Source organism: Danio rerio, chromosome 23, assembly GCF_052040795.2.
Source record: "Danio rerio strain M-AB ecotype USA chromosome 23, GRCz13ab, whole genome shotgun sequence".
Taxonomy (NCBI): Eukaryota; Metazoa; Chordata; class Actinopteri; order Cypriniformes; family Danionidae; genus Danio; species Danio rerio.
In genome coordinates this window covers 29697498-29710425 of record NC_141043.1, presented here as the reverse complement: position 1 = coordinate 29710425, position 12928 = coordinate 29697498, and the positions used below count along the sequence as shown (strand labels likewise).

General features: G+C 36.3%; 1 protein-coding gene across 50 annotated transcripts in view; it reads left to right on the top strand.

The window, feature by feature from the left end:
• The window catches only part of hspg2 (heparan sulfate proteoglycan 2), a 187124-nt gene that overhangs the window by 10505 nt on the left and 163691 nt on the right, over positions 1–12928 (top strand). The gene's annotated exons all lie outside the window — the stretch shown is intronic.

The window sequence follows — 12928 nt, the reverse complement described above, 5'->3', positions numbered from 1 at the left end:
TACATGTGTAAGATTCTTTTTTTTAAATTTGTTCAAAAGATTACTGAAACACTGTCTAATGTACTTGTATCTGTTTCGAAAATTAATGTTTAGTATGTTAAACCATGTACTGTAAGTTAGAGCTGTAATCAGGCCTTAAAAGTTGGGGCCAACAGGGTCCGAGCCTTTCAGAATTCGGCCTAAGCCCAACAAGTACATTTTAAGTGACAACTTTTTTAAAAGTCCGAATATGTTTACAGCCAGACATTATTTAAATGAGCACATGCACACATCTCTTTTGTCTTTTTTCAAGAATGAGTCCTTTATACGTGTTTTAACATAATTTATTCATATCAAACATAGGCTATAGGCCACTTAGAAGTTGGAACAAAGAAATAAAATAAGTTTTCTGTAGCATCGTAACATCTCAGCACTCTACATAGGCCTATGTACATACACTTAACCTTTAAATTGGCTAACACCAATAAAAATAAGTCTTTCTTAAATTAAATTAAAATAAATTCTAAATTGTGATGGGTATTTAGCAATAATGAAATTAGGATAAAAGCTCTGTGGGATTTGTTTCATGGAGGAATATTATTGAATCTACTGTAGATGGCTTTAGCGCGGTCCTGCGCACACTGATGGTGCGTCCAGCAGCACTGAACACCCTTTCACTGCTGTTGCTACTGACCGGGATCCTTAGTACTGATCTAGCAAATTTTGAAAGTTTTGGTTAGGAATGTTTGTTTATCTTTCACCAGCCAAGAACATCCATTTCATTTTCCATGGCTGCGGTTTTAATGTAGCGAGTGACCTGGTCATTTTCCCTGTCAGCTTTCTGTACATTTTCCCACTCCGCCAAATTCGCTCTTTTTGACTCCTGCGTCATTCGTTTCACCTTTGCATGGATGGGCTTTTGATGTTGTAACAAACGATTTGATTACTTTCTCGTGGTAATCGAAATGTAGCACATGACTGTTCATTTACTGTGCAAGCCCGAGCCCTGCCCGACCCCATCTAAAAAGATAGAAATTTAGCCAGAAGCTTCCCAAACTCGTCAGGTTTCTTCTTTTGGGTTCGGGCAAAGATCTTCAGCTCTACTGTAAGTGATTTGGTACAATTTGAATGAAGATTATTTTCAATATTTATTTAGGTGGAAAAATGTTTTCACTTGCATGGCATATATTTTTTTTATTTATTTTAATAATTTCCTTTTGTTGATAATTGTATTATTCTTTATAGTTTTATATTTTCTTTTTGTGTATTTGGTTAAATCAGTGGTATTAGTTTGTTTGGTTTATATATTGTAGTTTCATTTTATTTCTTTAATAGAATATTATAGAATATTTATTTCTTTTAATATACATTTTTATTATTTAAAAAAAAGAGCTAAAAATAAAATATTCCAGTTTGTTTTGTCTTTTGTAAATTTTATAGAGTTATTTAGATTTTTAAAAATTTTTGCCCCAAATGTCTGTACTGCTTTTATAACCAGTGTTTCAATGTGCATCCATAAAATATCAGATGCAAATACAAGTGTTAGGCAGTTGGTTGAAGCAGTCCTTCAGTTTGCAGCCACACGCTCAGATCAGTATCAAGCATACCAGGTACCAACCAATAAGAGCAAACATGTTTGAACTGGAAATGATGAAATTACTAGGGAGCCACCTGCTCTTGACCGTGCCAAAACCACATCCCACACTGCAAACTTCTCATAACCTTCAGATCTTACAGTGATGTTTCCATCACCAGAAGTTTCAGAGCTTTGCTGCAATGTTTTCCATGTAGGAATTTTGCCACTGGTGGTTCCAGACCATGCATTTCATGCCAAAGTCCTCTAATGAAAAAAAATACAATCCCACTCTGAAACCTGTTATTGTAGACCTCTGTGTTTACGCAAGGCGCGTTATGATTGGTGCAGATACCACAAACTTATTAGCTGATAGTGTGTTTTTTCTCTTACTTTATTTGGACCGCAAAAGTGTTCTGATACCTTAATCTTTTCCTGTATTAATACCATCATCCTTCAGCTACTGCAAGGTTGAGGTTTACAGTGTTTTTCACTTATGCACATCTGTGATGAGTGCTGGCGTGGTCAGTGGGAAAGAAATCAGAGGCATTGTCTGATAAGGGAGGAATGTGGTTAAGTGATTTACCACATTAAAAGCACCAAAGTGCATCAGTTTGTCCTCTTTTAGGCTATTTAAACAAATAGATTTTTAAAGCATAACCAGAATTACTCCACTATGTTTAACATGGCATAATTTTATGCAATAATTAGAATTATGCAATGATTAGAATTATGCAAGCATTTTCATTACTTTACATGCAGTTATATTATATACTGTGTAAACAAAGACAAACAATAGTTTGGGTTTAATTCAGAACTTATTAAAGAGTGTAACTAATTGGATTAAGCGATTAATGGGTTTCTGGCATGTATATTTGGCAACAATTTTCGTAAGCCTGACTGATAAAGTGCGCTGCTTTTCATTTCTTAAGCAGATGTCCTTTTCCATTTCCATGTTGCAGAATGTATTGAGCTCAGATTATGAAAGAGTGTTTTTACACTCTTGGTAAACTGCCACCAATCGACTTTAATAGCACTAAATGACCTTAGGATATGCTGGAGTACGGAGTAGTTCTTCCTATATTGTCGACATTAGATCTCAGTATCTTTGAGACATTGTATAAGTTGTTAATGTCAAAATGCCATAACCAGTGCACACCATGATCAAAGTTAAATTCAGAACTTCATATATAATAATGGTAGTGTTGGAAGAATCTTTTTTACACACTCTGTAACTTGCCACCAATCGACTTTAATAGAACCTAAGGGCTTTAGGATGTGCTGGAGTATATAGTTCTCCCTATTGTTGACATTAGATCTCGGTGTCTTTGAGACATTGTGTAAGTTGTTAATGCCAGAAGGCCATAATGAATGCACATTATAATCAAAGCTAAATTTAGAACTTAATATATAATAATGATAGCATTGGAAGCCAGACCAAAATCTTTTAGAAGAATTGACTCATGCAGCGTTTTGACTCATCACTAATGGCTCACTGATGATCATGTCTCGCAGGCATGGACGGTTACTATAACCGTACCAGTATCATGCATGCTTCGAGCTGTTCTTGGTTTGAAATTGAATTTTTGTGGTTTTTCAGACTCTCGGGTCTAGTGCAATGATGCCTCCACCCACACATCATGACCCAAACTGCAATCTTTAGTCATCCTCTTACCATAAAGAGAACATTTCAGATGTTCAAACATTTTTTTTTTTTTTGTAAAAAGAGCTTAGAATGGTTTCTTAATTCCTAAATTGAAGTGTGTTGAAATATCTTCTGGGGTCTCTACTGTTTTGTCCGTCAGTGGTTACTGGATACCTGAAAGCTGATGATTTGATATTGATGGGAAAAACGGTCCCAGAGTACACTAGCACTAAAATTCATGAAAAATGTTGATAGTGTACTAATGCACAGCTCACTTTCATGCCATGCAGCTTTCTATTGGTCACTGTGGGAAATAAGCATGGTCTCAGTAATTATGAAATGTGCATTGGGAAAGCTCAAAATTCTTAATGAATTGACAAACTTTGTTAAATGTGACCATACCATTAGTTTTTTTTTTGCAGTAAGCTTGTAATTTTAAAGGCATAGTTCAGAGAGTCTTCCATAATTCATTCATCCTCGACTCCAAATCTGTGATGTTTTCATCTTTATAATGAACCCAGAGGAAGTAATTTAGCCAGTTAAACTCTGCGGACCCGGTACCGGGTCTGTGACGTCATCGACTTTCGCTTTAATATTTAAAGGGCTAGCATTGCACCAGACCCCCATAAGGGGTTTTGTTTGAAAGTGTAGAATCTATATTTTATGCACAAATGCATCACTTTGGTTTTTATTCTACTGTACAAAAGTTATTTACACTTAAATACACAGTATTTTGGATACCCGAGCTGGGTATTGAACATTGGTTCATTTTCATATATTTCATACGATTCATATATGACACATGTACAAGTTATAGCTCAAATGAAAGCTCTTGCCAGAGCTCATACAGTTTTAGCATTCTTTTTACTGAATTATATTTACATATCAAATAATTGTCGAATGAATCACGGTGTTTCCATGGGGCAGATGTGAAAACAATACATTTATGATCACTAAGCAGCCCCAGATTGCACAGACAGCTGTCATCTCTTACCTTATGCTGTGCAATTCAGGGCCATTCTCCTCCGTTTTTGAGATGATGTGCCCAAGTAATCCTTTTATATGTCTGACGTGGTCTAAACACAGTAAATTATGTTTGATCAAACAAAAGAATAGTGAAATATGAAAACAATGATCGGTCCCTGTGGCTTGTATTACACCTCTCATCAGTTGGAATACAATAACTTTTGCATAGATTATGGTAGAGACATTTTTCCTACGATTACAAACATGTGCAGGAACCACTTGAATTAGTTACAGCACTCTAGACCACATAGAAACTAAATGGTACACTTCAAATTTGAGTTTTTAAAAATAAAATATATAAAAAGCACCTCTTTTAGGTAATACATATACAGATATTTTAAAAACTTTCAATTCTGTGTTATGAAAATTCAAAGGGTTATACCAAATTTTGCATTTACACATCTGCATGTGGATTTGGGAAGCTTTTAAATTTGGGTAGGCAAAATCCAGGCGGAAATCCCAAAATAGCAGCAGAGATTAACTGGTTAGGAAAATGTTGTTAGCAAAACTATTGATTTCTTTTGTGTTCAGCTTGGAAAAAAGATAAAGGTTTAGAACAAAAGGAGGGTGAGCAAGTTGTGGGAGAACTGTACAGTTGTTTGATAGATTTTCCCTTTTTTATGTGTTTTGATTATATCTTTTATAAATGTGGAAATCTCTTCATTTGAACTTTTGCTAGTTCTCAGTGAATAATATTGAATCAGGGAAATGTTATGTACAGCTCCAAACAATAAACATTGTGTTCCCATGTCAACTGTGGACAGCAGCAGGGAGTGACTTTTCAAACCAAAAATTCTTAATTACCCTGGACTTTATAACTGCCGGCAACTTAAAGCCAGCAACAGCAATTATCCTTTAAACCAGATAATTAAACAGCCCTTCCAGTGGTGATTGATGGCTAACCAGAGGTCCTGCTGCTGGAGAGTAGATTTCTTGCTGCTGGAAACTTGAGGCCTTGCTGTTACCAACAGGCCATTATTGTGGTCTTGACATGGGCACAAAGGCTGGTGTCAGGGGCACGCTACTATTGAGATCTGGCACAGAGGAGAGACTCGCTGAGTCAAGTTCCTTGGCATGCATGCAAGACAAGCCTGTAGGCACAAGTTTAATACACTTGTGGAAAACCTGCAGTATGGAGACTAGAAACAGAAGAATGAGCACAGTCTTAATTACTAGACTTTGTTCTGTTTGTTGACATGATGAGGCAGAATAAGATATCTCAGAACTACTCGTTGTTTTATTTGGCAGGAGAGGCAAAGCTCTGAGAGTCCACACGGGGCTGGATTAGTCTACATGAAATTGAGCCAAATGTCTGTTTTAGGAGCTTGCTCTGGAGGAACTTTTTTTTAACAGTTCCTAGAACTATTGGGAATAGTAATTGACATATTCACAACATATTAACTTGGAATTGTTTTAGTTCTTTTAAGGCCAATGGGGTGCCAAATGGGCTTCTAATCCAGCACATTTACTTAAGAATGCAACTAGAACAACAGTTTGGGGAAGGTTAATGCAACGCAAGTCTCTTATTTTCTTGATTGTTTAGTCCACATTATTCCAAATAAATCTTCATATTTAAAAAAAATATATAATGACAAATTAATTGTGAATTGTAATATATTTTAATGTAATATATGACTATAAAACAAGCCGCTACTATGGAGACAGATTTTTCTCCATCACAGATTTTAAAGGTTAAATGATGAATCTTCATGATGCTGATTGATTTTGTCACTATGGATTGTTTAGTGGCACTTTCACACAGTTAAATCAATCCCCAAATGTAAAAACTCTGTGGTATTTTACTTAGGGCTAATTTATTTGTAACTGGGCCTATATGACAGTTCTCGTGCCATCTGTTGGGAGCTTTTTCACATGGACATCTTGATTTTTTTTTTTTTTGTGTGCCTGTAATTAGCCGGAAGGAAATTTAATGCTTCACATCTGTTTCCACTGAATGGGCAGGTAAGGCCCCTCGCTTTCCTTTATAGTGAGATAACTCCCCTGGCACACAGATGTTGAGCTGGAGGTAGGGCTGTTTTTGTGAGAAGTGAAAACCATTGGTGTATTGCTTAACTGGGAGGTCAGAGGTCTTTTAGTAGCTTCTGTTTTTTACGTTCGACCTTTTTCCTGTGACCTAGAGAATGCCAGACCACTTGCTGGCACAATGTACAATAAACACAATGCTAATAACTCTTCTACTTGTCTGTTTATTTAACATGAAGGACTGGTTTGGTGCTTTTATTGTTTCTAATTTCATTATTAAGTGATTGTTTATGCTGGACAATTTAGGAAGGAAGTCCAAAGAAGTATGTTTAATTTTAGTCTGGATGTTTTATCAGGCTTTTCATTGCCCAAGATCAAACAGGCGTGGTGCAGTCTTAGGGAATTCCTTCCTCAAGCAGCTGTCCTGGACAATAGAGCTGTATAACATACACTTACACTATCCTGTCACTACATCTACCAACTTAATATCATTGTTGGCGATTACAGATGCTGATATTGTTTATTGTTAAATGTTTCAATTGGCAACTAACATGACCTAATGTGAAACGAAAAAAAGCTACCATTAATTGCCTCAGTGAACAAATTTGCTCTCCAGTGCCTCTTTGAAAACTCCCTGTGAGGCATTAAGCAGATGCCGTAAAACAACCAAGCGGCTATTAGTGCCAGATTATTTTGGCTGTATGTTTAGCGGTATGGAACAGGTCCTGTAAATGAGGAGATTTCCATCAATAAATATTTATGCTCTTGTTTAGTAACCCTTGAACTGACAAACTCTTGCAAGATTCCCTTTGTCCTGCTTTACATTTAGTCTTTGATAGCTGCATACTGTATGTGCATTCATGAGGGCTTATGCACCATGAGATTTACCATCTAGGTGTAATACCAAAGCTATTTCAGGAAATCAAGTACTACTGTACACTTTCAGTAAAAATTAACATGTCAGATTTTGTTTAAAGTGTTTAGCAAATGTTGTTTCTTACACTTATGATTTTACCATATCACAGCCGTTCCTTGTATCTAAAATTCAATACGTATTACATCATATTTTGCATGGTACACTGACCAATTCATAATAATATGAGGATTTAGGAGGTCTACCTAAAGTTTTTATTATAACTCCTTGCTTGTCAGTAGTTCAGTGATAACCAATAACCATTTACACGTTGAAGATAATAATAAATATACAAGACAAAAAATACAAATATTAATATATATTTTTCTAAACTTAAAAATTACATAAAAGGCAAACAAATACTGTGATTCTTTTGTAAAACCTGAACTACAGAAAACAAGCTAACAGCAAGGAAACTTACTGTGACAGGACGCTGACAACAGAGGTGTGGATCCAAATGCAGGTTTCATTCAAGAGAATGGTCAAGCAGGCAGCAGTCAACAGTGTCAAACAGATGCACAAAGGGAATCTAGAGTTGTTAAACAGGTGAATGGTCAGTACAGTCGGCAAGCAAAGTAAACAAACAGAACATAGACAGGGTCAAACACGGCAAGGCAAAGGAAACACATCGTAATGCTCACAATACAACTAAACAAAATCAGAGGTGTGTGTGTGTGTGTGCTGTGTATATAGTTCATGTAATTATTTCATGACGATCCTCCAGCTGTGTGTGTATGTCTAATCAATGGAACCTGAAACAGGTGCATGTGAGCGATACATGACTGGATATGTAGTTCCCTAGTGTGGTGTGTGTGTGTGTGTAGTTCTCCAGTGATCCGCATATATACCAGTGATCTGCAAGCATTAGATCGCTGGGGATTGTGACAGAAACATCTAGATAATTTTAATTAATGCTGATTTTGGGCTGATAATAATCAGAATCAAATGATTTATTGGCTGATAATGATATGGTAGTTGATATGTCAGGTTAAATAATAGCAGAGCTAACATATTTTTAAGAGCTTGTCTGGTTCTTGTATGTTTTAACATTTGTTTGATTGATGTTATAGTTCTTGTGCCAGAAACAGCTTTTCATATTACTTGCATACATGTCAGTTAAACTTCAGCTGTTTAACCTGATTTCAATTCAGAGTGAATTTGGCACGACAAATAGTGTTTTTCTCCAGGCTATGTATATAAAGTTTGTCATCGTCACAGTGTTAGCACAGTGTCTCACATGAGTGTTAAGAACAGACGGTTGCATTACACAGTATTTTGAGACTAGCTAATATAGGCACACTTCAGATTAGCATGCAAGATTCTTTTAAATGGCTTTGTATCCTTGGGGAAACCATTGGATATGCTGTACTAAGTTTGCGTGTGTAAAATCAGAGCTGATGCATCTGTCTTTTTAAAGTTGCCGAAGTAGTATAATGAATTTAGACATGCTTTGAAACCCTCATTTGATCATTGTCATCATTCAGCTTGTTTTGAGTCATAACTGATTTTTGAAACATTGGCCACCATTGGATGAAGTCGGGTTGTACATAGTCCAGCAAACACTCAAGTCAGGCTTTTTCCATGTTTTTACAAACCACTGTCAATACATTTCAAACCTCAGTTCCAGTTTGCAGTAGTATTGTGACTGCTGGTCCAGTTTATCTCCAGCCTTGCAGCTTTTCCAGCTTTTCATTTACAATTAAAAGTCTTTCCAACACACACACACACACACACACACACACACACACACACTGTCTATTTATAATTTTTTTTAAACTGGGATCTGGCTATCTATTCTATCTCAGATAATGGATGCCTTTTATATATGTTCAGAGTTCATATGAGGAGGAATAAACTGCTTTAAAGTATGTTTATTTTGTCTGTCATCATTTTGAAGTACATGCGTAACCCAGCTGTTAGCTGCTGTTAAATAGATTTCAGAATGGGAAACATATGGTGTGACGCAATCTAGTGGGTTTTAAAGAGACAATTGTTTGGACACCTTTGTGGTAAAGCAGTTTTTACTCAACCAGGAAGAATAAATGACTCACTGAAAGACACAAAAAGGTCAATAGGTGGGTTTTACTGTATCTTTTACAAGCTTTTTTGAGGTTTACAGAGTTTTTACATTGGTTGTCAAAGGTTGTCAGAGCCATGGTTGCCATGTGTCAATCCTATTATTGTTTGGTTTGTCTCAAATGACCTTTGTGTTATTTGAAACTCTTAGGACCCTATCATACACTTGGCGCAAGACATGTTTGGCGCAATTTGTTGCTATATTCAGACCAGCCCAACCCTAATTTTCACGTTTTGCACTACGATGTTTAAATAGCTAATCCATTTGCACCACTTTGTATATTCATGGGCGTGCTGGTCTAAAATAGAGGTGTGTCAAGGCACTTAGCTGGCGAGTTGCTATTTTGAAGAACTGAAATAGACCACACCATTGACCATCTCAAAGCAGGTCTGAAGTCCAGCACAAAGTGCGTTAGTTATGTACAGCAATACACAAATATTTTAACATATGAAAACAATTAAAGGATTAAAATGTTACAAAAAATGTTATTTTCTACATAAATATAAAAACCACTAACTCCTTGCCTCATCTCGGGGGACTTTTTCAGTTTATTGATGACAATTTGCATTTGTCAATTGTTATTATTAGCATTATTATTTATTATATGCATATTTATATTTGTTTTAATAAAAACAAGTTTAGATTTGTCAACCTGTCAGGTTTTGGAGACAAATGCATCACCATATGGGGCATAAGAATAGGATGTGTGTTTGGATATAGTGAAGTTTTTTGACCACACTTCATTATTTTTTATTTATTTATTTGTTTGCTAGAAATTAGAACTGAATTCAGAAATACTTTTGAAACAAATCTTTGCACTTAACAAATAAAATTTTAATATTTAGGCTAATGAATGTCTTCAGTGGAGTGCGTACATCACCATCCACGAAAGTATCTGATTAGAGTTAAAGAGTAAAAGCAAAGTAAAGAAAAAGTAAAGTGACTGGTTGGAGGAGGCTTGTTCTTTATTCTCATGCTGCAGATGCTGTTTAACTGTTTTCTCGCTAGTGAAGCGTTCAGTTTTTCCACTTACGAATTCGGCCATGTAATTAGCAAATGAGTCTTAAAAGGAAAGGGAGATCAGACTCTGATTGGTTTAATATATGTGCCTTAGACTTTGCACCAGATCATTAAAATAGGGCCCTCTGTGTTTAGTTAGTAGTCTTCTTCTAAAGGTGTTAATCCCTAAGTATTCTTTTGTACTATATACTATACTATACTCGATTTATGGTATACTCGCACTTTCTCCATTTCTGTGTATACTTTTAAAGCTTTTAAATCTCATTTTAAAAAAGCAAGCTTTGTACTTTTGAGTCTGAAATGTGATTCTTCTGAAGGCTACATTTGGATGATTCCTGAATAATATTTTACTCGTATTGTATCATCACATCGGCATTTAACATGCTTTTAACTTCAAGTTGAATCGTACTTGTGGTCTTAGACTCTGTTAGAAGCATATGAATTAATTTCAAGGAAGAAGTCCGAATGGAAAGATGGCATATTCCACTCCTTTAGTTTCTTCTCACATTTGTTGGAACTGTTTCGGATACCTCAAGATTCTCCAGAGTTCTGACCCAGCCAGCGTAGAGATAATCCTACAGATTCTGACCAGCTAGCTTCTTTATCCTTTGTCAGTGTGTGACAAGGGGAGGCTAAACCCAAGGATTTATAATAGAGAATGGAGCTGGAATGAGCCAATCAGAGGCCAAGAATTTCAAGCAGACAAAGTGGGCACCTGATCCGCTCTCACATGCAGAAGTGAAATAATTGGCTGCAGGAATGTTCATATACACTACCCTTCAAAAGTTTGGAGTCAGTAAAGGTCTTTTTAGTCCTGATAATATTCATTTCGCACTAGCAAGAGGGTGACTTTACAACATTATCTGGAAGTGTAATTGCATTTATAAGTAAATAAATATAGTTGAACTTGCTAATTAATCATGCATCAAACGGAAACCAGAATTGTATAGGGCTAAGTAGATACTAAAAAACATGTGTAAGAATGTTCACATACACCTTTTTCCTGGATTTGCTAAAACAGTGACCTGTTTGTAGATTACTTGAATCTCACCCTCAGAGTTTATGCTGATCTGGTGGTCTGAACTGCTGAGCATTGACGGCGGTTCCCAGAACACCTTCACCACAGAAATGTTGGTAAAGCCGCTCTTTTCTAACTTGTTTACTGATGTGTGGCCAGAAATAACCCTGACTGCAGTGCAGTGCTACAGGCTTAATGTACAGTATTGAGCAAGGACGTCAGGAACCTTCAATCATGATCCTGGGGCTCTAGGCATGAGCTCGGACAGAAGAGGCTTTCAGTGCTTGTTCAATCATGGTTTCCACTTGAACCCCCAACATCCACTTATATAAAAGGAAATCCACTATTATATTGTAAATGCACAATATACAACTAAAAAATTCTTCAGTACTTTTTGATTTAAATTTATTTTTATAAAAACAACCAAGTATGCTCCAGTATGTACATTATGCTGGCTATTTGTGTCAACTGACATTAGAATTTTAAATACTGGGTCTCAAATATGGGTGAATTGAGTTTTTAAAGTCATTTATATGATTACTGTTTATGTTGATGTAATAATGTGGTGAAGCCAAAGATACATTTCCATATATAATATAATAAAGTCAAAGTCAAATAAGATGGTTGATTGCATTTACATAAATAAGTAAATATTTAGTTAATTGGACAATGTGTGGGTGTTTTCTAACACTAAGAGTTACGGCAGGAAGTGTATCTGCCAGAATCATTGGTGGTTCTTTTGACTATGACGACTATTGATAAAGCAGGGACCAGGCCCGAAGGAAAGTGAGTGAGTGACATGTAGTCAGGTCAACATTCATAAAGCTGCTTTCACAATCTGCTTTGTTTGAAGTGATGTACTGTTGCAGGGATCGGTCCAACTTTTGTTTTTATCAGGCAGTCAAACCTGGTGTGAAGGATCCCTTTTTACATTGTTAAAGCCAAATATTGCAGGCAAAATCGCTGATCTTAGGACCATAATGTGGCCTATGTAAGGGTTGTTTTTTAGCTCATGTGATTAATATAATTGGATGCTTTAATTCACAAAATTGTAAATTACTTTCATTCTGATTGTTAGGGTGCTTTTACACTTGGTTCAATTGCCAGGACAGTACTCAAGTTCGATTGTCCCCCCTCTTGCCACCTTCTCGGTTGGTTTGTGTTAACAGCTACTGTGTTGAGTGTACAGCTGTTGCTAGTTAACGGCCATGAAAGCAAAGCGCCAAAATGGAAAGACATACACATGCTGTTCTGCTTTTATTGAATCTTTTGGATTTGGACATAAAGAATGTGACTTGTGTCCATCAGCCGCAAAAACATTACAAATGTTCAAAACAACGAGATGTCTACAGAAACTGTTTTTTGAAGTGACAAGCAGACATCATCGCTATGATTGCCCAGGTTCAGTCACCAAGGTACAGTACGTGATACACAGACACACACACAAATGAATGTTATAAAAACAATAGTTTGTTGTACAGTTGGCAGTTCTCTTTCGTTATTTGTTACGATTGCATTCATACTTAAAGTGAACGGGACCATGGGAACGTGCAAACCGAACCACAGACCACCTTTTTCAGTGTGCTTTCAAACTAGCACTTTTGGTCCGCACCTGTGTTTGTTTGACGCCAGTGTACAATACGTTTAGCTAGTGTGAACATGTCTTCTGAACTTGGGTGCGCACTTGTGAACCG